Source organism: Bos taurus, chromosome 17 (genome assembly GCF_002263795.3).
Source record: "Bos taurus isolate L1 Dominette 01449 registration number 42190680 breed Hereford chromosome 17, ARS-UCD2.0, whole genome shotgun sequence".
NCBI lineage: Eukaryota > Metazoa > Chordata > Mammalia > Artiodactyla > Bovidae > Bos > Bos taurus.
In genome coordinates this window covers 55,522,691-55,546,904 of record NC_037344.1, presented here as the reverse complement: position 1 = coordinate 55,546,904, position 24,214 = coordinate 55,522,691, and the positions used below count along the sequence as shown (strand labels likewise).

The following is a 24,214-nucleotide window of genomic DNA, read 5'->3' as shown; positions in this document are numbered from 1 at the left end:
GGGCTAAGTCATTATTCTGTATCCTCTTTCTCTCAAATTGGCCTAATTAGTGCATCCAGAAGGGGCATGTGGAGTCAGCACAGAATAATGAGTAAAAAAGCACAAGTTTGGACAGCATGTGCATGTAGAATGCAATGTGAATTGCGCCACCTGGAGGAAAATTCCAGCGCTGCAGTCCACATGAATGATTTCCCCTGCATTTGCCCAGGCTTGTGTAATGGTGGGATCTTACAAGCTGCGTGGCTCTGAACAAATCAATTCATCTCCCAGCGCCTCGGTTTCATCATCTATAAAATGGAGCTCATATAGAGTACCTAGATGGGAATACCAGACCACCTGACCTGCCTCTTGAGAAACCTATATGCAGGTCAGGAAGCAACAGTTAGAACTGGACATGGAACAACAGACTGGTTCTAAATAGGAAAAGGAGTACATCAAGGCTGTATATTGTCACCCTGCTTATTTAACTTATATGCAGAGTACATCATGAGAAACACTGGACTGGAAGAAACACAAGCTGGAATCAAGATTGCCGGGAGAAATCTCAATAACCTCAGATATGCAGATGATACCACCCTTATGGCAGAAAGTGAAGAGGAACTAAAAAGCCTCTTGATGAAAGTGACAGAGGAGAGTGAAAAAGTTGGCTTAAAGTTCAACAGTCAGAAAATGAAGATCATGGTATCTGGTCCCATCACTTCATGGGAAATAGATGGGAAAACAGTGTCAGACTTTATTTTTGGGGGCTCCAAAATCACTGTGGATGGTGATTGTAGCCATGAAATTAAAAGACGCTTACTCCTTGGAAGGAAAGTTATGACCAACCTAGATAACATATTGAAAAGCAGAGACATTACTTTGCCAACAAAGGTCCATCTAGTCAAGGCTATGGTTTTTCCTGTGGTCATGTATGGATGTGAGAGTTGGACTGTGAAGAAAGCTGAGTGCCGAAGAATTGATGCTTTTGAACTGTGGTGTTGGAGAAGACTCTTGAGAGTCCCTTGGACTGCAAGGACATCCAACCAGTCCATTCTAAAGGAGATCAGTCCTGAATATTCATTGGAAGGACTGATGCTGAAGCTGAAGCTGAATCTCCAATACTTTGGCCACCTCATGCAAAGAGTTGAGTCATTGGAAAATACTCTGATGCTGGGAGGGATTGGGGGCAGGAGGAGAAGGGGACAACAGAGGATGAGATGGCTGGATGGCACCACCGACTCGATGGACGTGAGTTTGAGTGAACTCTGGGAATTGGTAATGGACAGGGAGGCCTGGCATGCTGCAATTCATAGGGTCGCAAAGAGTCGGACACAACTGAGCGACTGAACTGAACTGAACCTCACAGGATTGTTGTAGGGAGAAAACAAAATGCTAGGCAAACACAGCATAGTGCCTGGTACATTAAAAATGTTCTATATGAATTAGTGAAGCACAAGCTGGAATCAAGATTGCCGGGAGAAATATCAATAACCTCAGATATGCAGATGACACCACCCTTATGGCAGAAAGCAAAGAAGAACTAAAGAGCCTCTTGATGAAAGTGAAAGAGGAGAGTGAAAAAGTTGGCTTAAAACTCAACATTCAGAAAACGAAGATCATGGCATCTGGTCCCATCACTTCATGGCAAACAGATGGGGAAACAGTGGAAACAGTGACAGGTTTTATTTTGGGGTGGGGGCTCCAAAATCACTGCAGATGGTGACTGCAGCCATGAAATTAAAAAACGCTTGGTCCTTGGAAGAAAAGCTAATGACCAACCTAGACAGCATATTAAAAAGCAGAGACATTACTTTGCCAACAAAGGTCCGTCTGGTCAAAGCTATGGTTTTTCCAGTGGTCATGTATGGATGTGAGAGTTGGACGATAAAGAAAGCTAAAGAATTGATGCTTTTGAACTGTGGTGTTGGAGAAGACTCTTGAGAGTCCCTTGGACTGCAAGGAGGTCCAACCAGTACATCCTAAAGAAAATCAGTCCTGAATATTCATTGGAAGGACTGATGCTGAAGCTGAAGCTCCAATACTTTGGCCACCTGATGTGAAGAGCTGACTCATTTGAAAAGACCCTGATGCTGGGAAAGATTGAACGAAGGAGGAGAAGGGGATAACAGAGTATGAGATGGTTGGATGACATCACTGACTCAATGGACATGAGTTTGAGTAAACTCTGGGAATTGGTGATACACAGGGAAGCCTGGCGTGCTGCAGTCCATGGGGTTGCAAAGAGTGAGACATGACTGAGCGACTGAACTGAACTGAACTGATATGCATTAGTAGGGCTTCCCTGGTAGCTCAGTGGTAAAGAACCTGCCTGCCAATGCAAGAGACACAGGAGATGTAGGAGATGTGGATTTGATCCCTGGGTCAGGAAGATCACCTGGAGAAAGGAACCGCAATCCACTCCGGTATTCCTGCCTGTAAAATTCCATGGACAGAGGAGCCTGGCAGGCTAGAGTCCATAGAGTAGCAAAAGAGTCAGACATGACTTCAAGACTAAACAACAACAACAACAAATATGCATTAGTAGCTGTTATTTTCCAAGTATAAACCCAATGGCCAATCTTCTTTAAGCTTAAATGGCATCAGAGATGCTGTCTTTCTACATATTGCTGGGACTGGCAAGCAATACTGCAACATCCTGTCAGTGTATGTGTAGCTGAAAGGGGGATCCGGCTGCTCGCTGCTCAAAAGTCAATAAAGAGGCAAGGTTGGAAAGGAAAAAGTGCTTTATTTTCAGTGCTGGCAACCAGGGAGGGGGGTGGATGGGAGGGAGGGGGAGGGAAGAGGGAAGATGACTGCCTGTACAAGGTCTGACTCCCCGCCTCCACTGACAATTGGTGGCAAGAGATTTTACAGACTGAAGGAGAAGGTGACATATAGATACAGTACAGTGAGCTCTGAGAGTCAACTTGAAATTGGTCATTGGTGGTCTGACCACTATCATTTTGATTGTTTTAGTTACAGTTCATCTTAGTTCCAATGTCAGTTTGCTCCCATTTCCTTGAGGCCATTTCTCAGAATTGAGGTAGCTTATGTCATGGCTACAGTCTGGGTATCATGTAACTTCTGGGTAACTTCTATATTAGGTTAAGGGGTTTTGGTATCTATAAGGCAGCTTACAGGATATGGGGGCTTCTCAAGTGGCTCAGTGGTAAAGAATCTGTCTACCTATTCAGGAGACGCAGTTTCGATCCCTGGGTCAGAAAGATCCCCTGGAGAAGGAAATGGCTACTCCAGTGTTCTTGCCTGGGAAATCCCATGAACAGAGGAGCCTGGCGGGCTACAGTCCATGGGGTCACCAAGAGTTGAACACGACTTCGCAACTGACCATGCCCACACAGATTATGGCTCAGAATATGACCTATAGCACTTGAAAAGGAACTAAAGGTCCTAGACTTTGCTTAATAACTACACTTATTATTTGGTCTCCTTTGACTGCTTTTCTTTGTTTCTGCATTTTCTCGCTGCTCTGACTAAACTTATTCTTCAGCTAACGTTTTCCACAGACAAAAGGCAGGCAGGAGACATGTGTGTTGGGGGGTGGGGGTGGGCAAGGACCGTAGGGTCCTGCTCCATTTCATGTGGACTGGAGCCTTTTTTTTTTATAAATTTATTTTTTTGGCCCAAAGTTATACTTGGATAGGTTTGGGTTCTGTACATTTTGGCCAAGTCCCAGTTTAAAAGCAGTACTTCTTAAACTTCAATATGTGTATCAGTCATGTAGGGGTCTTAAAAATGTAGACTCTGAATCAGCAGGTCTGGTCTGAGACCTAAGACTTTGCTTTTCTAAGGAGCTGATGCCAAGTAATGCTGATGCTGCTGGTTCACGGACACATTGTGAATAGCCAGGTTTTATTGAGGTATGATTACAGATCATAAAATTCACCTGTTCTGAGTGTATGGTTCAATACTTTTTGGTAAGTTTATCATTCTGTGCCACCATTCTTATAACCCAGTTTAGGAATGTTTTCATCACCCCAACAATATCACCCCTTTTACAGTTAATCCCTGTTCCTACCCCCGGCCCCAGGTAACTAATCTACTTTCTGGTTTTATAATTTGCCTTTTCTGGGTATTTCCTATAAATGAAATGTTGCAGTACATGGTCTTTTGTGTCTGGCTTCTTTCAGAGAATATAATGGTTTGGGGGTTCACCCAGGTTGCAGCAGGTGTCATCACTCCATTTCTTTGTATTGCTCAGTAGTATGAGCAGACCATATTTTGTTTATCCATTCACCAGTTTGGGGGTTGCTTTCACGTTTTGGCTATTATGAATAATGCTGCTCTAAACATTCATGTGCAAGTCTCTTTGTGAAAGTATGTTTTCATTTCTCTTGAGTAAATGCCTAGGAGTGAGTTTGCTGGTGAGAAGTAAGGCTTTAGAGCATCATAAGATGTCAGACAGTTCTATGTTAAATAACAGGGCTTTGTTGATATTTGTGACTATTTTCAGGCCCAGGGAGGTGCTTACAACTCATGGACTATCTAGTAATTCTATTTTCCTTAAATCGGGGTTCCTCAACCTCAGCACCTTTGGGAATTTCCTGGCAGGCCAGTGATTAGGACTCCATGCTTTCACTGCCTGGGTTTGATCCCTAATCCAAAAACAGATGCTGCAAGCCATGTGATCCAGCCAAAAAAAAACACACCAAAAACAGAACCTCAGCACTGTTGATATTTTAGGCCAGGTGATTCTTTGTTGGGTTGGAGGGAGGGTGTCCTATGCATCGTGGGATGTTGAACAGCAGCCCTGGTCTCCACCCGCTCAAGGCCCCTAGCACGCCCACCACTAGCCCCCAGTTGTGATTGCTAAAGTTGTCTCCAGACATTGCCAAGAGTCCCCTGGGAGGCAATATCGCTCTGGGTAAGAATCATATATTAGGGTTTACTTAATAAATTTGTTCCAATCGTGCTTCTGACCTAGAGGTATTTAGTGGTCGAGTACATGGTCAATCCTGTCTTCCTTACTCGGAGAAGGTGTGTGGGTCCTGTCTTGGAGCTCTCAGCGTTGACATCCTACACGCTGCTTTATTTAATTTGTTCTAAATCAGTAGTTCTCCTGTGGTTCGGTGTGTATGCATTTGTTCTCAAATTGGGCCAAGAGAAGAAATAAAGGATTGCAGATGGCACAGGCTGTAGTCTCTGTCTATTTAATTCAGATGAGTCCAGCCTGATGGGACTTATTCCAAAGTATGTGCTTGAGGCATACCTAATACACATGTAGTAGGTATTTTGAGTTATTCAGCTCTGCTTATAAGAAACACAAAGGAAAATAGAGTGGATGTTTGTTGTTTTTTGACTGCCGGGTATACATTTCTTGCTTCCAAACAGCTTCCTGCTTGCATTTTGAAGAATTACTTCTCCCTGACTGTAGGCGCTTGGTGAGACAGAAAATCCAGGATGCAACTGAGGAAGACAAAGGGCTTCCTGGAGCCCTCCCCCACCTCTCCACAGATCCTTCCTATCCAACTCTGGGAGGGGGAGTGTTTCAGTTTTTCTATTGCTATGAAACAAACAACTGCAACCTTAGAAGTTTAAAACCACAGTGATTTATAATTTCATAGAATTATTCTGTGGGTTAGTTACCTGGACAGATCTGCTGGTCTCACCTGGGCTCATCCACGTGGCTACCTTCAGTTAGAAAGTTGGCTTGGCCTGGATAGAAGACTCAAGATGGTCTCACTCAATATTTGGTAGTGAGTGCTCCTCCACGTGACCTCTCATCCTCCAGTTGCCAAGCCCTACAACAAGACTCACGTAAGATCTATTTTCCTCTTACCTGAATGGTGTGGCATGAAGATATGAGATGTACTAAAAGTAGCAGAATCCAGAACAGCCATAGGACTACTGGGAAGATTGGAAATGATGACTGTAGGAGTTAGAAAGGAGATGCAGAAAGAAAGACATGACATTCTTGGTGACATTCTGTAAGCCACTGGATCAAGCCTTACCTGAAGCTGAAGACTACATACAGACTTCAGTTATGTGAGCAAATAGATAATAAATTTTCAGTGTTTTTTAAGCCATCTGGAGTTAGCTGCAATCAAAAGCATCCTCACCAACAACTATCTCTTATAAGAATAACCTGCTACTTCTTTAGAGGGTAACAGATGGAGGAACTTTAAGCTGTGTATCATTGAAGAGGACCCAACTCCCAAAGCAAGCTCTATAGTCTCTCTTGGCACTTTAAGGGGTATTCATAGATCCTCCTTGAGCCCCTTCAGTTATAGATACCATATGTCTGCATCCTCCAATAGCATCTTTTAGAGTGTCCTATGTAAGCAAGAAAAGCAATTTGCAATTGAATGGAAATTTTCTTTGCAATTTAGTCTTTGAAAGTTTTTCCTATAGTCTAGGTCTCTAAGTGTGAAGAATTTGGCAAGAACAAACAGAGCAAGTGTCTTGGGGCTCATTCTGGGCTGTTAAAACCCATATTAAGCTCAGAAGATCATTTATTTTCCACCCCTGGTCATCTCAACCTGCAGGATTCAGAAATAATTTGGTACTTCCGAAAGTGACCAGAGGAACAGCCGAGCTTGTGGGAGCCAAGCAGATAATTCATCTTATTCTCTCACTGCTGCTAACATGTGAAAAGGAAGTGTGAGCTCCATTTTCCAGATAAAGCAAAATTGAAACATGTGGAGGTGATTGATTCAGCTACGGCTTAAACAAGCATTATCAAGGGTGCTTACATTTGATGCTGGCAGAGCTCCTAAATAACCTTTGTAAATCACATGTTATCCACCTGCCTGTGTGTGTGTGCTAAGTCACTTCAGTCGTGTCTGACTCTTGGCAATCCCATGGACTGTAGCCCACCAGGTTCCTCTGTCCATGGGATTCTCCAGGCAAGAATACTGGAGTGGGCTGCCATTCCCTTCTCCAGGGGATCTTCCTGACCCAGGGATTGAACCCGCATCTCTTATGTCTCCTGCACTGGAAGGCATGTTCTTTACCATTAGTGCCACTTGAGAAGCCTAGACACCTAAAAATAGAACCAGAATTCTGAGGGAGCAGTCCCCCTCAAAAAAAAATAAGAAAAAGAAAAGGCCAGAGGCATTTCAAAATTATAAATCTAGTTTAAATGAGCAGGACATGCATTACAGTGACACAGTGCAAGGACCTCATTAGTGACTGACTTTTAGGGAGTTATTAGAATTGTCCAAAAATGAATACTGATCCTTCCACAGTTTCGTGGGTAGAATCAAATGCCATGAGTAAGTATGCAAATTAGCAGATGCCCACATGTCCAGAGTCTAAAGAAAATAAATCAAGAAGTTATCCAAAGAAACACATTCTTCCCCTTTATTAGCATGCGGTTCAGTTTAGTTCAACAAGCGTTTATCAGATGCCTACTCCATGCCCAGCACTGGTCATTTCATTTCCATTCATATGATGGTCAGCTATCATTTTCTCATTTTCCTCATCAAACTCTTCCAAATAGAACACTGTGTTAGTTTCCTAAGGCTGTGTCGACTACAAAATATAGACACAACCTGAAAGTCGAGAGTTATTTTATTTGGTGGGAATGTTTAGGAGTCCAGGCCTGGGAGAAGGCGTCTCAGTACCTCCGAGAAAACTGCTCCAAGGAAGCAGGAGGGGAAGTCAGGCTATATATAAGTTTGCAACAAAGGGAACAGGCACCCTGAACATCAAAGATCAGCTATCAAGTTAAGGAATTGAACATACTATGCGGAAAGATGCAAACCTCTGGGCTCACTGAATTCACTCCCTTCACCTCAGCTTTCTGGGGCCAATCCTGTCTCCTTGCTCATCTTGCTTCTTGCATTCCCCCAGCCCCTTAGCAATCACCGTGGGGGATGACAGTGTCCACTGGATCAGAGTGTTGGGAGCCCTCATTCACATGTGGAGGCCAGAAATTGCTGATGACTGTGACATTTCTTGTTTATCGATATGGCAGATGTTTTCATCTCACAGCTGCCATAACAAAGTACCACCACTGAGATTAAACAATAGAATTTAATTCTGTCACAGTCCTGGAGGCTGCAAGTCCCAAATAGAGGTGTCTGCTGAGCCATCTTCTCTCTGAAGGCTCCAGGGGAGGACTCTTCCTGCTTCTTGCAGCCTCTGGTGGTGCCAGACTTTCCTTGGCTTGTGGCCACATCACCCCAATCTCAGTCTCTGTCTTCATGTGGCCTTCTTCTGTGTGTGGGCCTCCCTGTATCTTCTCCTCACCCTATAAAGATGCCAGTCTGTGGATTTAGGGTCCAGCCTAAGTCCAGGATGATTCCCTCTTGAGATCCTTAACTGGTTAGATCTGCAAAGACTCTATTTCCAAATAAGGTCACATTCTGAGGTTCCAGGTAGGCATGAATTTCAAGGGGCAGGGGTACACCATTTAACCCATTATAAATGCTGTCTCACTAAAGCCTGAGAGAGAAATACTGATTTCACCAAAGCTTTTGAAAGGGAGGAGGAGAAGGTTCAGATTACTCACCCTACAGCCGACATCCATGAAATCCCCTGTTGCAGGTTGAATAACTGGGAAGCAGAGTCAGGTGAAGATTAGCTTGAAGGGTGTTTATTAAACAGTGCCTTGGGACTTTCCTGGTGCCTCAGATGGTAAACAATCTGCCTGTAATGCAGGAGGTGTGGGTTTGATCCTCGGGTTGGGAAGATCCCCTGGAGAAGGGAAAGGCTGCCTACTTACCTGGAGGATTCCTTGGACAGAAGGGCCTGGTGGCTACAGTCCATGGTGTCACAGAGTCCAACATGATTGAGTGACTAACACTTTCACTTTTGGGATCCTAACCCTTGGAGAGGGAGGGAAAGAAAGCCAGACTGGGGAAACTTGAGCTATGATGCAGTCACCCCAAAGTCTGACACCCACCATGAAGAACTCTGGAGCTGGGATGTCCTTCAGAGCTTTTCTGTCCCCATCCATTACTGGGTGTAGGATTCCCAGGGATGGGTATGACCTTGGGTGAAGTGGGTATCTTTTGGAAAGGCAGTCCCCATAGTGGGCTGAAAGCTGAGGACTGCCAGCCAGTAAAATGCCCAGCAGCCAGGGGAGTAAGTCCTTCATCCTTGAAGGGGGATCTGGACAGTGCATCACAGTATCTACAGCACTGCCTTAGTCACTGCTCTCTTTCTGCAGCTGCCATGGAGGAGGTTTTCCTTTTTTTCCTGTCTCCATGAGGTGCTGAGGACCCCTCACAATCCTTGCCCCCACTGAAGCTTCCTTCTCCAAACTTGCAAAGTTTGGAGTTTCCATCCACAAAAAAGGAGTCCGAGAATTACCTCTAAGGGTTACCTCCTTAAAAAAAAAAATATTAAAGAGGTAATAAAGAGCAAACGACATGTTTGTCAGTATTGCATCATGGACTATGTACTGGATTTTGAGTAAGAAGACATAGATTCAACAGCTAGTTCCACCACTATCTGTGTAACCTTGAGCAAATCACTAGTTTTTTAGAAGAGAGGGCGAGGAGTGTGTCTGCTTTGTTTGTGACCGATAATGCAGAACCTAGGGTAGTACTTTACACTTTGTAGGTTTAATAAACATTCCCCACGTACATGAGGGAATTAACAAGCTTTGCCTGGGCTTTGGTTTCTCTGGGATAATGTTGATTTGGTAAGGAGAAGCGAGGTCATGATTCCCCAAGTGTGGTGCCTGCAGCAGCAGCAGCAGCAGCAGCAGCGGCAGCATCCCCTGGGAACTTGTTAGAAATGCAAATTATCAGGCTCCACCCCAGCTGTGCTGAATCAGCAAACCTAAAGGAGGGGCCAGCATTTTGTGATTTAATAAGCTCTTCCGTTGATTCTGCTGCCTGCTCAAGTTCAAGAACCACTGGGCTAGGTTACACCAAGGCAACAAACTCAAAATCTCAATGGCTTAATATGGCAAAGGCTTATCTCTTGCACACACTAAATGCCCATCTTCTTTGGACAAGGGGCTCCGTTCATCATGGTCACCCAGGGATTCAGGCTGATGGAGCAGCCGGCATCTAGAAAGCCATTGGTGGTCATGGCCAAAGAAAAAGATGTGGGGAATCACAAACTGGGTCTTTGAAGCCCCACCAACATGTGCTGTCATTTCTGCTCACAATCCATTATCCGAAGCAAGTCACAGGGGCACATCCAACTGGAAAAGAGTAGAGAAGGGCTTCACCCATTGTGGGATTGTTGGGAGGATCAAGTTAAGTAGCAGATAGGGAAGCCTTTGGAGACCTGTTAAAAGCTATATCACTTGAAAAGATTATTTCTATTACTTCTGCTCTTGGTATAAAAGTGTTGGCCCCCTGGCTGTTTTGCTCCTTGTCACCGTTATTAAGTGATGGCTGAGAATGGGGACACAATGATGTGGAATTCTAAAGCAGGAAGTCACAACTATATAAGGTTATGTTCAAAATAAGTTTATCAGATTTTTTTTGAGATGCTGGCTTTGAGGAGACCAAACGATAGAAACATATAAAAAACACGATGCATACTTCACGTGGCATGTAGAATGTATTTGATATTTTCTTAGGCAAGTGAATTTTTCCTACTGTTCAGATGAATTATTGTGACAATCTCACAGTTACAAAGACTGGATTGGTTTGGAACAAGCTTTTTGTTTACTGGTCATATTAGATGTAGGGTTCATACAGCTGGTTCACAGGGTAGTTTATAGAGGTAGGGGTCCATCCAGAGTTCAAATCTCAGCTCAGCTACTTATTACCTGTGTAACCTGAAGTCAGTTATTTAAGCTCTCTGTGACTCTCTTTTCTTCTGGGGAAAAAATGAGGCTCATCATAATTGATACCTCACAGGGTTATTGTAATGATTACATGAAATAATACCTATAAAATGCTTAAAACAGTATCTGCAACATAGCAGGTACATAATACATACATGAAGCTATTGTACTGTTGTTGGTTTTTACATTTTTAATTCTAAAATCCAAACTCTTCACCAATAAATTTCAAGATTCTGCTTGAACTCTGTCTACCTTCTCCACCTCACCTACTCCTATACTCCTCACTGACTTACCTCTTGAAGACCACACTGGCCTTTTCCTTTCTCAAATATGCCAGGTTGGTCCCTGCACCAGGGCCTTTGTCAGGAAGCTTCCCTGTAGCTCAGATGGTAAAGAATCTGCCTGCAATGCAGAAGATCTGGGTTCAATCCCTGGGTCAGGAAGATCTGCTAGAGAAGGAAATGGCAGCCCACTCCAGTATTCTTACCAAGAATCCCATGGACAGAGGAGCCTAGTGGGGTACAGTCCATGGGATCACAAAGATCACAAGGATCACAAAGTTGGACATGACTGAGCAACTAACACTTCTACCAGGGCCTTTGTACTTGTCATTCCCTCTGGCTTGGCTCTGTCAGCAGCTTTGCAGATGGCCAGCTCTATCTTATAGTTTATTTCTTGGTTCCAATGTTGTTGGGGAAATTAAATAGTCTTGTTTAGGCTTCAGAGATGAAGCAGAGCAGGCCTCTGACCTTACTTCTAACCTGCCTGGACACTGCCCTGGCTGAGTGACTACGTACTATGCGGCACCATAGATGAGATAGGGGACGGATCATGAGATAGTTGAATCCCTGGGAGGGGGTCTAACCAACCAAGCCCTGGGCGTAACAACATTCCAAGTCTTACAAGACAAAATAAACAGCATTAACATGAAGCCAGAGCTGCAACTTGCTCATGGATTGATGATGATATCAGTTTGCGTTCTGGGATTATAAGCAGGAACCCAAGCTGCAGTTTTTGAAGTCTCACCCATGGAGTGGACATGCTGCCTGGGAGCTTTTCCCAAACGGGACTCCAGATGTGCCATGTCACAGGACTTCGCAGTGCTAAGTCTGGATGTTTGTCAAAAGCCAATTTAGTAATGTATCCTCTGCTGTTTCTATTTCTCTTTTAATGTTAGTATATTGAAAGTAAGCTAGATAATTCTCTAATAAATACTGGTATTATTTGTTTGTTTAGAATGAGTGGCTTATTTTGTTAACAAATCCTTTGAACCTGAGACAAAAATGAGAACTTACTCCAAAACAAATGTACTCTTCTACATGGGTGACCACAAAATCCAAAATTAGCCACCCTTACAGGCTGATTTAGTTTTTCTCCCCCACCATCCTGGCATTTTTACTCTCTGTAACCATCTTGTTCATCGTTTTACCAGCTATATGTCATCTTCTTAAGAGCAGGGACCTTGAATATCTCCTTTATCCCTGGGACTCAAACTTCTAAAACGATGCCCAAGACATAAGTCAGCACCCTATGAATTGTTGAAAGAAGGGTTCGGGTGGATAGATCAGCACTCTACCCCATGAGAAGAAACTATCTTCTCTTGAAACTTGAGATGACAATGATTTTCTGCAGCAGAAATGTTTTTCATGTTGAGTGGATCCAAAAATGAAGTGCTTCTGGAGCCATGTGGGGAGGAAATGCTGTTTTTAACAAAGGGCCGACACGGTCACCATGCCAGCTGATCTACTTTGCCGCCTCACCATGGATGAGGCAAAATATTGTACTCACGGCCAAATGATTTTTGTACATTACTACGATAGAGCTATGTGCTATGTCCTAGCAGTTGGGTGTACACATACTTTGGGGGAGAAAAATAACATGTATTGCAGGCTTCTTTAAAAAAAAGTTCTAATCTCAGAAAAATCACAAGCTCAGTGTAGAAATTTTGGAAAACAGAGGAAAGTAGGAAGCACACAGAAAAATGTGAGACTTCAATCAGCTTTCCAGTCTTTTTTCTGTGAATGTTTTAAAAATGAGTCTGCATCACATAAACTGTTTTAGAGTTGAACTTTTCATAGTGGCATATCATGGGTATGATTATTTATTTAACATTCTCCTACAAAAATGTTTATTGGTTATAATAGATTTAAATAAATTTGAATATCTAAAATACACACTCATGGTGAAAAACAAAACAAAACAAAACTCAGATAGTACAGGGGACTAGGAAAGAAAAAAAGCTTCTCCTACTGCTAAAGGTATCTGGCAATTCCTTCCAGAATATTCTATGTTTACATATACATAAATGGAATCATTACATTATGGTTTAACAACTTATTATTTAACAGTATAACAATATGCTTTAGATATCTCTCCATAGTTGCATGGTGTTCTGCATTGTTTATTGCATAAATATGTGGTAGTTTTTTTAACTACCTCTACTTGGACACTTTTGTAATACTTAGTACTTTGATGTTCTACACAATGATTAAATTCTCTCTCTTTCTCTCTCCCTCTTCTGTCTCTTTTCCTTCTTTCAATAGATACATAGATAGATGGGTACATAGACAAGTACATAGACAGTTAGATTAAATAGATAGATAGATAGAGATACATAGATATAACTGCTTAGAGTACTGCCCACATATGTGTGTGAGTGTATGCATACCTCCTTTGACTTATAAATTCTGTATACATTGCAAATCTATAAATTTTTAGGATCAATAACATATTTTAAATTTTGTAAGATACTACCAAGTTGCCCTCCAAAGGGATGTACTAGCTTCCAATTTCACTGAGAGTTTTTGAAAGTATTTTTCTACCCTTTCTCTACCCTTTTGCCAACATTGTTGTTGTTATGTTAGTTACTGCTCCAGGCAAGAATACTGGAGTGGGTTGCCATTTCCTTCTCCGGGGAATCTTCCCGACCCAGGGATTGAACCGGGGTCTCCTGCGTTGCAGGCAGATTCTTCACTGTCTGAAACACTAGGGAAGCCCTTTGCCAGTATTAGATAGCATCATTTTTTTTTAATTTGTTAAACTGTTAAATGAAAAATTATACTCCATGGTTGTTTTTAATTTGCATGTCTCTAATTGTTAGTGAATTTGCTCTATCTTTCTATGTGCTGCTGCTAAGTCGCTTCAGTCGTGTCCAACTCTGTGCAACCCCACAGACCGAAGCCCACCAGGCTCCCCCGTCCCTGGGATTCTCCAGGCAAGAACCCTGGAGTGGGTTGACACTGCCTTCTCCCTATCTTTCTATGTGTCTATCTGCCCCAGTTCAATTCCTGTGTTAGGATGATCCCCTGGAGAAGGGATAGGCCACCCACTCCAGTAGTCTTGGCCTTCTTTGGTGGCTCAGCCAGTAAAGATCTGCCCGAAATGCGGGAGACCTGGGTTCAATCCCTGGGTTAGGAAGATCCCCTGGAGGAGGGCATGGCAACCCACTGCAGTATTCTAGCCTGGAGAATCCCCATGGGCAGAGGAGCCTGGCGGGCTACAGCCTATGGGGTCGCAAACAGGACTAGGTGACTAAGCACAGCACATACGTACATAGAGAGATGTCAATATATAGATATTTATTGCTTGTTTGTTTATTTTTCCTGAGAATTGCCTTTCATGTCCTTTGTGCGGTTTTCCACCATTCCTCTTTTTCTCATTGATGTCTGATCTCATATGTTGTTAGGAAGGAAATCGTATGTTGCTAGGAAGGAACAAAATTCATGTAACTAGTGTCTTGGTATTAATTATGTGTTGTTTTCAATTTTCTGAAAACATTGGAGGTTCTCAGCTCTGCTCTGTTGCATCACCTGAGAGGTTGTTGGTTTTGCTTAAATACTGATGTTCTCCCTCAAGAGATCTTGATGTAGTTGGTCTGAGGTGGGGCCCAGACATCAGTGTCCCACAGGGTTTCTTAATCTCAGCACTACTGACTTGTTGGACTAGACAAATCTTTGTTGCAGGGACATACTCTGTCCTCTGTTGGGTGTTTACCAGCATCCTGGTCTCTACCCCTGAGATGCCATTCCTCCACAGTTGTAACAATCAAAAATATTTCCAGGTAATGCCACCTGTCCCCTGCATGCAAAGCGCTCCTCTACATCTCTACTAGCCTTCCCCTGCAACCCCACACTTGGTTGAGAACCACTAATATATTGGCTTTAACTCCCGAGTGAATCTAAAATGCAAGCAGAGTTGAGAACCTCTGGTGTAAATAATGCTGCAGTGAACATCTTCAAGCATATGACGTTGCCTACATCTTTAATCCTCTCCATGGGTCATGGACTTATTGTGAAGGGGCTTGAGTAACTCAATGAAGCTATGAGCCATGCCTTGCAGGGTCACCCAATATGGACGGGTCATAGTGGAGGCTTCTGACAAAATGTGGTCCTCTGGAGGAGGGAATGGCAAAACAGTATGCTTTCCATGAGAACCCTATGAACTGTATAAAAAGGCAAAAAGATATGACACCAAAAGATGAGTCCCCCAGGTGGGACAGTGTCCAATATGCTACTGGGGAAGAGCAGAGGACAATTGCTAATAGCTCCAGAAAGAAAGAAGCAGCTGGGCCAAAGTGGAAATTATGCTCAGTGGTGGATGTGTCTGGAGAAGGAAATGGCAACCCACTCCAGTGTTCTTGCCTGGAGAATCCCAGGGACGGGGGAGCCTAGTGGGCTGCCGTCTATGGGGTCGCACAGAGTCGGACACTTCTGAAGTGACTTAGCAGCAGCAGCAGTGGATGTGTCTGGTGATGGAAGTAAAATCAGGTGCTGTAAGGAACAGTATTGCCTAGGAATTTGGAATGTTAGGTCCATGAATCAAGGTAAATTGGCACCAATTCTAATGGACATGAATTTGGGGTAACTCTGGGAGATTGTGAGGGACAGGGAGGCCTGGCGTGCTGCAGTCCTTGGGGTTGCAAAGAGTCAGACATGACTGAACAACTAAACAACAACAACAACACCTTTCTTTCCTTAGCATAACCTCAGGAAGCTGGCACATCTCAGGGCTTCAGACAGAGTTTGGCCAGTTGCCCTTCAAAAAGATTGTAATAGGTATTGACTCTCTCATCACCAGTGCCTGAGAGCATCTTATCCCCCTCACGTTTGCCAGTTCTGAATATTATCAGCATCCTTCTCATCCAGTGTGATGTGCAAGAAATATTATCCCGTGTTGAAGCTGCTGTTTTGTAGGCTGCCTTCATAACTGGGTTTTCACCTAATGAAGAATGTGCAAAAGGTGACCTTAAAATCAATCTTTTTCATCATGTTGGCTAGTTGATTTCACCACTTGTGAAAGCCGGAAGGATTTGGATAAGTTTTGATGCTCATCTAGCCGTGGTGTCTTTGTAAATGTTTAATAACTGGCTCTCTAGAGGTTAAAAATAACAAACAGACCCCCTCCAAAAAAAAAAAAAAAAAAAACTGTTTGCCAGTTTCTGTGATGTACGTACACCCATTGTGGTCAGTTTCAAGTTATCAGTGTGATGCCATTGAATACGCAGATGGGAGGAGATGTACACAATTGGTTGTTGGTGGTTGGTTGTGCCTGGTTGCAGCTCACCACAGCCTTGTATGAAGGTCAAAATAACTGTATAATTCAGTTCTGGGTCCTATATCTCATAGTAAGAATTTAACCTATTCCTATTAGATTAGGTGTAAGTTAGCAAAGTGGACAAGCGAATAAGTGACAAATCTAGCCCATGAGTTCAGCTTGCATAATGAAAAATTTGAGAGAAAACAAGGATAGTAGGTGAAGACAAGAGTCTGTGTCATCCAGGACTTATTCTAAATACCCAGAGGGCCTAAATATTATCAGCTTGCCACTCTATGTAGAATAACCTGACTTCAGAGGGTGTATCCTTGGCTTTGACACTTGCAAGATGTCCAGCCTTAAGCAGCCCCTTTAAATTTCTGTGCCTTATTTTTATCCCATGAATTGAGAAGGACTGTGCAACGCATCACCAGGGATGCAGTAAGGCCATCGCCCCACTGATTAACATGAAGCCACAAAATGACAAGTCAGCTGACTTCAGCTCTGCGCACTCAAGACAGTTCCAGAGCTTAATAATCATCGTGTCCAGCACAGAATCAAAATGCATGACCTGACTTGCTAAGCAGCTTCCCAGTGACAGCAGTCAAAATAAGAATGAGTTTCCCTTCTTCCCAACATAAAAAAACAGCAACATATAAGGTCAGATTCCAGAGAGAAAATGACCTATTAACTTCAGTAAACATTCAGCTCCACTGTTCAAGGACTATTTTAGCAGTTTAAGAATTTCTTAAACTAGTTGTTCACAATTCTGACTGTAATTCTGACTGTAGTCACAAATCAGACTCATCAAGGGAAGTTTTAAAAATTATGAATGCCTAGGCCCGACCCACAGGGATTCTAGTTTAAGTGGTTTGGAGCAGGCTCTAGCACCCTGAGTTTTTTAAACTCTCCAGGTCACTCAGCTGGTAAAGAATCTGCCTCAATGCAAGAGCCCCCGGGTCGATTCCTAGGTTGAGAAGATCACCTGGAGAAGGGATGGGTTACCCACTCCAGCACTCACGGGCTACCCTGGTGCCTCAGACAGTAAAGAATCCACCTGCAATGGGGGAGACCTGGGTTCTATCCCTGGGTTGGGACGATCCCCTGGAGGAGGGCTTGGCAACCCACTGCAGTATTCTTGTCTGGAGAATCCCCGACAGAGGAGCCTGGTGGGCAATAGTCCATGGGGTCACAGAATCAGACATGACTGAGTGACTAAGCACAGCATAATACAGGTCATTGTAATGTGCAGCCAGATCTGAAAACCACTGACCTAAGTCAGTGGTTCCTAAGCTTGAATCTGTATCAGAATCATTTGAGAGAAACGTTTAGGCAGACAGGGACCTGGGTAGGAACTTGGTAGGAATCTGCAGAGATTCTAATTTGGTGAACTTTGTCTCTGCAGTGCGACCCTTCCCTGGTGATCCAGTGGTTAAGACTCTACTTCGTCTGCAAGGGGTGAAGGTTTGATCTCTGGTCGGAAAACTAAGATCTCACATGCTGCTCTGTGTGGCCAAAAAAAATTAAGGTATACTTTTAACAAACTCCTCACCTCAAGACTCACTGTTAATTTAGACAGTGGGGAATGCTCCAAGGATTGGGCAGTGATGGGGAACGATCAGATCAGATCAGGATATCAGCAAAATGACTGGAGAGAGGAGATACAGGATGACTCCTTAGGGAGCTGTGAAAGAATTCCAGGCAAGTGACTCTGATCTGAAGTAAGTCAAGGGCATTGGGGATGGAGGGCAGGCACTGGACCTTGGACAGACTTGGGAGGTGGTGTTAGCAGGATTTGGTGATTGATTGGATGTGGAGAATGAAGGGAGAGGAAAAAGTCACAGATGACCACCAGGTTTCTCCATTCATAATCGGTTGGATGGTGGTGCAAATATGGACATAGGAGTCACAGTAAATTTGGAGAGAAAAGCAATGTGTTCAGTTTGGGACCTGATACATTTGAGATACCTCTGGGACAGAGAGTGCATATATTCAGTGGCTGACTAGATAGTTATCGCTGCCATCAAGAAAGATAATGGGGGAATTCCCTGATGGTCCAGTGGTTAGGACTCCACACTTTCACTGCCAAGGGCTGAGGTTCAATCCCTGGTCCAGGAACTAAGATCCCTCAAGCTGCATGGCCAAAAAAGGAAGAAAGATGATGGGCTTTCTTAGTAGTAACAAAGTAGTAACAAAGGTGATGGAGACCTGAGTGTTGTTGATGAAGAAATGGAAATGAATGAACAAGTTTCCATTTCTTCAACTGTCAACAGTTGAATGGATGCATTCACTCAGGGCCAACTTCTCCATTAGGCCTAGCAGGCTCAGGGCCTAATGCCCATAAAAAATGTTTTAACTGCTTTTAAAAGCAGAAGAAAGCAAATAAATCTAATAATAATAATGAACCCAGTCTGGATTATTTGCATCTTTATATGCACAAAGTCATAAAATATAATTTTTAATATCTTATATAGTCAAAACCATGGTTTTGCCAGTAGTCATATATGGATGTGAGAGTTGGACCATAAAGAAGGCTGAGCACTGAAGAATTGATGCTTTCGAACAGCAATGCTGGAGAAGACTCTTGAGAGTCCCTTGGACAGCAAGGAGATCAAGCCAGTCAATCCTAAAGGAAATCAACCCTGAATAGTCATTGGAAGGACTGATGCTGAAGCTCCAATACTTTGGCCACCTGATGTGAAGAGCCGACTTATTGGAAAAGACCCTGATGCTGAGAAAGATTGAAGTCAGGAGGAGAAGGGGACAACAGAGGATGAGATGGTTGGATGGCATCACCGACTCAATGGACATGAGTTTGAGCAAACTCCAGGAGATAGTGAAGGACAGGAAAGCCTTGTGTGCTATAGTCCATGGGGTAGAAAAGAGTCAGACACGACTTGGCAACTGAACAGCAAATGGAGGGGGCCCTCTGTAAACAAAAGTGCCTTGGGCCCACAGAAGTCATCATGTGGCCCCGAGTCCACCAGGGAGGGGAGAGCTGAGACCAGGCTGAAGGAACTCTTGGGTTTCACAGAGATTTCTCCCCTCCCCTGTGGGTGGAGTCCCTTGGGCAGTCTTGTGAAGCTGAGGGACCTTCCTTAGGCTTTTAAATGTCTAAGATAAAACACAAAGTTACCAGGGAACCAATTATGTTGAAAAGTGAAGTGAAGTGAAAGTCGCTCAGTCATGTCCAACTCTTTGCCACCCCGTGGAGTGTTCATGGAATTCTCCAGGCTAGAATACTGGAGTGGGTAGCCTTTCCCTTTTCTAGGGGATCTTCCCAACCCAGGGATCAAACTGGGGTCTCCTGCATTGCAGGTGGATTCTTTACCACTGAGCTATCAGGGAAACTCTAAAGAGAATCATCAAAACATTTTAAGAAACCAATTTGGTATATAGTAATATGTTTGTGTGTCTTTACTGAGGCATTAAATAATAAGATTCAGCAGCAAACCTAAAAACTCCCATCATTTCAAAGTAGTAACAAGTGTTAACTTTGAAATAACAGCAACAGCTATAGATGTAAAATGCAAATATCCGTGACTTGTCCTGGCGACAAGGTCACAGGCACCACTGACACTCCTGTATTTTGTTGCTTACATCCATAAGGGAAGGAGAAATGCTGACTCTCATTCAGAAATGGATGAAAATAAAGTGACTTTCTCCCAGTCAAGTTCATGGATGCCTGAATTCTATCCACAGTCTCCCTGAGGGCCTGTAGATTCCAGTTAGGAACTCCTAGTCTACAGGGAGAGATCAGAGGAATATGAACAGATCCAAGAAAAACATGACCCAGATGTGGAGTGTTTAATAAGAGCTGCCCTGAAGTGTTAAGACAAAAGGTTGGTATGGGGCTGGGGTTGGGGGTGAAGATAAATAAACTATCAGCACCTTGAGGACAGAGATTGTATCCTGTATTATCCAGGAGTCGGAGGGTCATGGAGTTATCATAGGGACCTGTGAAATTAATGTAACCCATCATCAGCTACAGACTGAAGAAATGTTGCCTCCTACATATTAAATACAAGAGAAGTTTTCAGTTATGTAAAAGTGATGCTGCAATAAATAAAATAGAAATCTGTTAAATGTCCTTGAATCCTGGTTTCTTTGAGTCAGTATGTATTTCCTCCATGGGAGTGCTCTAAAATTATATGGAGATCATTGAGCCATCAACTACGCTGTTTTCTCTGCTGAGAGGACTCTTATCCATTCTCTCCCCTACTTCTTTGCCAAGACAGCTCTTACTCCTCCTTGGGTCTCAGTTTAAACATCACTTTCCCAGGGAGGCCTCTGCTGCGCCCTCCAAAGATGAACTCACCCTATTACTCATCTCCAGGGTTCCTAAATGGCTAATTAATAGCTCCCATCACATGTGTCTCACAGAATTGGACACGACCTAGAGACTACAACAAATCACATGCATAATTAATTAGTTGTCCAATATTTGTCTTTGCTTTCTCCGTGAGGATTGGGATTGCACCTGAATTCTCAAACCAGGAATGAATGTTTGTCGCCTGGATGGTGAGTGAATGGATGGCCCATGGGGACAGGAATTTAGAGAACAAGGAGTATGTTTAAATATTTTCCTTTTTCCCATTGCCTCATCAGTTTTCACTGATTTCGCCTGCCATTTATATCATAACTCCCCTAGGTTTAATCTCAGTTTAATTTCAGTTTAATCTCATTTTAACTTTGGAGTCTGAACTCAAAGACTTCTGTCACTTCCAGTTTACTTCTCAGTGGATTTAAGGGGCAAGGGAAAGAGGCAGGAAGTTACTATTCCCATGATAGAAAGAAAAAAAGACAGGTGGGTGTTTTGGGACTAGGGAAAGTTTGAGGAGGCAGAAAATGAATGAAAGAAGGTATCAACTTGGTAGAAATCGGGGAGAATCATCAGCTGCCTCACTCCCCCCGGAAACTGACCAAAGGAGCCTCTGAGAGGAAACTTGCATTTTGGTGCCATCTGGTGGCTGATATTGGAGCAGTTCCCACAGGAAAAAATTCTACCCTACCATTATGAGGCATCTACTGTGTTCAATGTGCCAGGGAATCTATAAGCAATTCCTTACTTTTTTATCCTCCTTTACCAATGACAGAGCATTTTTATAACAGGGAAGAGCAAAATCTGACTCCATGTTGGATCTGTTTCTTTTAGTTTAACCTTTGCTTTCATTGATTTGTTACTATAATCTCCAAAAGGATGCTGTCTATAACTGTAAGCACACGTAATGGAACCCTGCCCCCCTGCTTGAATGTTAAACTAACGGGCCTTTGTTCAGCTCACAGGGAGACATTCTGACCCCTGCTCTGCCTGTGAATGGCTGCAGTAAAGAAGAAATTAACATATCTCCTCGATGGTGCTGGCCAAGCTGGGAGATATTTTGCAAGATTTACGGCCTTTTTGCTTTACCTCCTCACCCTCTCCCCCTCTTTAGTCTATAAAACAAATTGACATCCAGACCCCAGTAAGATGATCTCTAAGGCTGTAGCTCGTCATCTTCTCTTAAGCTCAGCTTTCTGAATAAAGTCACTATTCCTTGCCTCAACACCCCAGTTATTGGCCTGTGGTGTGGTGAGTAGACCCCGCTTGGATTTGGTAACATTTTCACATACAGTATTGCAACTCGTTCTCATAGCAACCCCAAGAAGGAGGCCCTAAGCAAGTGAAATTACTCCCATTCCCATTTTGCAGATGAGGAGACTGAGCCCCAGCTTGCACAGGCCCTTGCAGCTGGTCAAGAGCAGAGTTCAGATGAGCCCAGAACCCATATTATTGACTCTTATTTCACTGACTACAACCACATTGATATTACTTCTTTAGTTCTATTCTGGGTAGAAGACAAAAAATGAAACAACAACAACCACAAAAAAATCTAAGTTCTCCTGCAGTGAAAGTGTATAAACCTGGAAAGAGACAAAGAAAAGGAAAATGAACCAAGAAGAGAGAAAAGGAAGAAATGGCATCTCTAAAATTTTTTCCAGCTCTTAATTTATTAATTTCAAGTAGTACCCCCAAAGTTTAAGGCTTCAGATCATTGAAAGACAAATAAGAAACAACAAAAAATAACAATACAGTATTGTATAAATGAAAGTTGCTAATGAGTCTGGGTGAACTCCGGGAGTTGGTGATGGACAGGGAGGCCTGGCGTGCTGCCATTCATGGGGTCACAAAGAGTCGGACACGACTGAGTGACTGAACTGAACTGAACTGAAGAGAGTAAATCTTAATAGTTCTTATCACAAGAAAAAGAACATAATTATGGGAGGTGATGATTATTAACTAAATTTATTGTGGTAATCATTTCACAATTTATACATATATCAAACCATTATGTTGTACACCTAAAACTAATACAATTTCATATGCCAATAATATCTCAATTAAAAATAATTTAAAATAACTTTAAAAGAATAAAAAGGAATCAATTAAGATCTTCCCTTGAAGTTTGGCATTAGAAGGAACCCTGAAAGTCACATAAATTACTCTTCCTTGCAAAGCAAGTGTTCTCTGCACAGTATCCTCCAACCTTACTAAGCATGCAAACTCCCTGGGGATTGTGCTAAAATGCAGCTCCTGAGGCAGTCGGTCTGGCATAGGGCCTGAGACTATACATTTCAAACCGGTCCCCAATTGATGCTTATAATGCAGGTCTGCAAACTGCTACTTTGAGCTGCAAGGATCTAGAGCAAAGGCTGGCAAACTTGCTCTGTGAAGGATGAGATACTTGAGACTTTGCAAGTCGTATAGCCTCTCTTGTAACTGTTCAATCCTGCCATTGCAGATTCTCCATTCTGCACAATAGCACAACCTTAGATAATGCATAAAAATGGGTGTGGCTGTATTCCAAAATAACAAAAAGTTTACTGGATTTGGCCTGCTGGCTATAGTTTGCTCACTCCTGCTCTACTTATTTCTATTCCTGGATGAGTTTTATGTATGTATGGAAAATGTGTTGGTGGGGTTATGTGTGGGGTACTGTCCCTGGTGATTCAGCAATAAAGAATCCGCCTGTGATGCAGGAGACATGGGTTCGATCCCTGAGTTGAGAAGATTCCCTGGAGAAGGAAATGGCAACCCACTCTGGTATTCTTGCCTGGAAAATCCCATGGACAGAGGAGCCTGGTGGGCTAAAGTCCATGGGGTCACAAAAGACTCAGACACAACTTAGCAACTAAACAACAACAAACAACTGTCCAGCAGTCGAGATTTCAGGTTCTTAAACTCAAGGACTGTCACCACCACTCCTTAAGTTGTTCCCATTCATTTGAACCTTCATACTGGGTATTGGTCTGACATCAGGTTTCCATAAAGGAGTAGAGAATGGAAGGTAATATTACTGACACTTACAGAGGGCTTGTTATGTTCCAGACGCTGTTCTAAGTTCTTTGTATATATTAACTATTTAACCCTCACAACAACCTTGTTAGGAAGCACAATTATTATCTCCAATTTACAGATGGAAAAACTAAGTTTGGTTAAGTTATTTGTCAGAAGTTGCACCAAATAGTAATTAACAGCTGGGCTTTGAATTGAGGGAAGCCAATGCCAGACTCCCTACTCTCTCTTTTTTTTTAATTGACAGACTTTTTTTTAAGTCTTTATTAAACTTGTTACAATATTGCTTATGTTTTGATTTTTTTTTTTTTTTTTTTTTTGGCTGTGACACATGTGGGATCTCAGTTCCCCAACCAGGGATCAAACCTACACCCCCTGCATTGGAAGGCAAAGTCTTAACCACTGGACTGCCAGGAAAGTCCCTAGACTCCTTATTCTTTATTGCCTCATTATACTACTCCTGAAGAGGAGCAGCAGGTGGTTTACCATTAGTTGCGATAAATGGGTGGAGGGAGACTGAGTTACATGGAGAAAGATGCAAAATAAAGAAGTTGAAATAGAAATAGAAATGATCTTCTGTTGCCTAATTTGCTGTTATTAGTTTTCTTACGTTCTATTTTGTCATGCATTAAATTCCTTTAATGATGGTATAT

The 24,214-nt window shown here is 42.9% G+C and overlaps 1 long non-coding RNA gene across 1 annotated transcript in view; it reads left to right on the top strand.

The window, feature by feature from the left end:
• The window catches only part of LOC132342617 (uncharacterized), a 33,041-nt gene extending 26,421 nt beyond the window's left edge, over nt 1–6,620 (top strand). Inside the window, exon 3 of the long non-coding RNA XR_009491074.1 lies at nt 5,329–6,620. This is a non-coding gene — a long non-coding RNA (uncharacterized lncRNA). The remainder of the gene's footprint in view (nt 1–5,328) is intronic.
• Nucleotides 6,621–24,214: the final 17,594 nt, after the last annotated feature.